This window comes from Bos taurus, unplaced genomic scaffold (genome assembly GCF_002263795.3).
Source record: "Bos taurus isolate L1 Dominette 01449 registration number 42190680 breed Hereford unplaced genomic scaffold, ARS-UCD2.0 Super-Scaffold_1723_ScbfJmS_2085, whole genome shotgun sequence".
Taxonomy (NCBI): Eukaryota; Metazoa; Chordata; class Mammalia; order Artiodactyla; family Bovidae; genus Bos; species Bos taurus.
Genome location: NW_020192292.1, coordinates 3,552,496 through 3,555,567, shown reverse-complemented (window position 1 = coordinate 3,555,567; position 3,072 = coordinate 3,552,496).

Here is a 3,072-nt window from a genome sequence, read left to right as displayed (position 1 = left end):
TTGCCTAAGAGTTGTCTTTTCTCCCCCCAAAATCTTATTATATCAGTAATGAAAATTTTTCATACTTTCTGGTATATGTGTCATCAGTCTCAACATCCAAACAAATTTTGGTTGAAGGTCCATTCTGTCTCTGTGGTGTGATGGCAGCAACTGGCCCCAAGAGCAGAAGACGAGATTGCTGTCCCTTACCAGCAAGGTGTTTTTTTCTCTCTTTTTTGGCTTTTGAACTGGCTCTGCTGTATGCTGGTAAACATGCACTATTTGAGCCACAGCCATCTGGATAGCTTGTGCTTTGACCTTGCTTCTTTGTGCTACATGTGTGAGTGACTGTTAAATGTTTGACCAACATAAATCAGTATAGACTATAGCCAGTTGGCATATAGTGAAAGGATTATTGGATTGGGGCCCTCCATAAAGCAGTTCTGAACTGTGTATCTCAATCTGGATTTGTGAGTATCAAGTTGAATCATGTGTATCAATTCAAAATAACTAATCACTGATACTAACCTCAAAGAAATGATGCCTACTTTGTGAACAATTGGTTGTGTCTCAACCATATGTTGCCCCCTTTCTATATAGAACTCAGGAGAAAAACTTATAGTCTGTTCAATATAGACGATATAAAGGAAGAGCACTAATATGAAGGAAGAACAGTTATTATGTGGGATGCTGAAGTCATACTTCTAAAAGTAAATGACTGTGTGTGTGTGTGTGTGTGCACCACATGCGTGCATGTGCATGTGTGTATGGTCAGTCATGTTTGACTCTTTGTGAACCCATGAACTGTAGCCAGCCAGCCTCCTCTGTCCGTGGGATTTCCCAGGCAAGAATACTGGAAGGGGGTTGTCCATTTCCTCCTTCCAGGGGCATCCAACCTGCATCTTCTTGCATTGGCAGGTGGATTCACTAGTACTTACAAAATGCTCCTGCTGCTGCCACCTAGGCCTTATAATACAAAGGATCTGGATCTTCTGGGCTCTAGAGAGGAACATGTGTGTCACCTCTGTGACAAAGCCAAGAGATTAATTCAATCATTGCCATGGGGACCATGCCATGACAGTACTAACTTGATTTGGGGTTCTCTGGAAGAAGAAATTTATAAAAACTTTTCACGATAAGATAAAATAACATCTCAGGATCTAATTTTAAAATTAAGACAACAAAACTCCAAATTGTCAAGAACCTCAGAAATGAGGAAATCTAAAAACTTGTCACACAGCAAAGAGGAACCTAAGAAGGTGTAACCTGTAATGACTAAATTTAAAGTAGTATCCTGGATGGGATACTAAGACAGCAAAAGAATTAGGTATAAAGCAAGGAAATCTGATAAAGTCCAGACTTTAGTTAATAATACTGTTTCAGTGTTGGTTGACTAAGTTGAGCAAATGTTCCATACTAATGTACAGTGTTAATAAGGGGAAATTGGAAATGTGGGGTATACGAATATACTCTTTAACAATTCTTCTGTAATATCTAAAACTTCTTAAACAAAAAAGTTTTTTTAAAAAACCACAAATACTAGGTGATGAGATCTGGAAGACAACAGAATTGACACTGATGGGGGTGACCATGACTAATGGTTTGGAGGGAACACTTGCTCCCTAACATGTACACCACAAGAATTTGAACCAGACAAGATGAGAAATCCTGAAAATCAACATGGGAAGGCTCTTTAGTGGGTTATTTGAGAAGCACACACTTTCTCAAACCAGAGCACATAGATTCCTCCATTGCTCTGTATGCTTCTCCTCCCCCATGGATTTTTCAAGTGTGGTGCTTTTGTTGATGTCAGGCCATTTCAGGGCTACCATTGACTGGAGGACTTTCTTTCTGATCAGTCAAAGCTGTGGTGTGGCCCTTTATTTTCCTGGAAAGGTATATAGAGAGAGGCCAGGCGCCTTGGTGTTGGACACTATTCCTACAACATGCAGAAGTCATGAAGGAAGTGAAGGAGGAGGAGTCAGAGATTGAAATAGACACAATAAATTTGGAAGCAACAAGCGTCAAGCACTAGAGGAAGGAGAAGAGATTGGTCTGGTCAATCCAATGGCTTGGGACAGTGAGAAGTCAGAATTACCCTACCCATGTTCCTCCTCTTCATCCCCCCAACTGAGATTTACCCTGCTCTTGCCTGGCACAAAGCCCTTCCTCAATGCACACCCTTTTCTCTCAAATTCTCCTTGCCATCCTCCTTCACTAATGTCTTTCCGGATGACTTTGCTTTCTTACCAGATAACCGAAAACTCATGAAGAAGGGTTAAAATCAAACTCTTCAGCAGAATGTGGAGAAGAGTAAGAAAGGGAAGAAATCGATGATACTCGACTTCTACCACCACTCACAGAATAAAAAGAAGGAGGTCAGCCAATGGCGGATGAACAAATCCCAGAGGATTCTTCCAACAGTTTCTCCTTGACAATTCTCCAAGTACCCCGCCTGGACCCACCTTCAGTCTGAGACCTTGAGCAATCTGCTGTTCCCTCCAGGAAAAGAACTGGCAGAATAGTCGTTTGTGAAGGGATCAAGCATACAGCAATGGTCACCTCGGTAGAGAGCAGGTAACTCAGATTGTTTGATGATTAAAATATTCAACAAGCTGTAAAAAGATGTGTGTGTATCTTTTTTTGATGACGGAGGCAGGAAGGGAAGGGTCAGGAGGGAGGTGGATCCTTCCTGTTTGGGGCCCAGACCAGCCAGTACATATTTAGCTAGTCATGAGAATGAGGACAGATGAAGACTGAGCACTGAAGACTGAAGATTTCTAAGCACGGAAGATTTCTTCCTGAACAACTATATCCCACTGGTGAGGAGGAACAGGACTTGGTATTTCTGTGTGTCTGGGAGATCCCAGCTGGGGAGAGGGGTGATGTAGGGGTGTGGCCATGTTAATAATCAAATTCCACTTTTGATGTTGACAATTGAATTTTTAAGCCTCATCAATTTCTGTCCTTTTTCTGGCCCACATTTGGTAAGCTGATAAAAAACAGGCCAGGGGAGTAAAGGAACATACAAATAGAAACAGATATACCTAACCTTAACCATTGGGAATTATTGCCTTGCCTACATTTCCCATA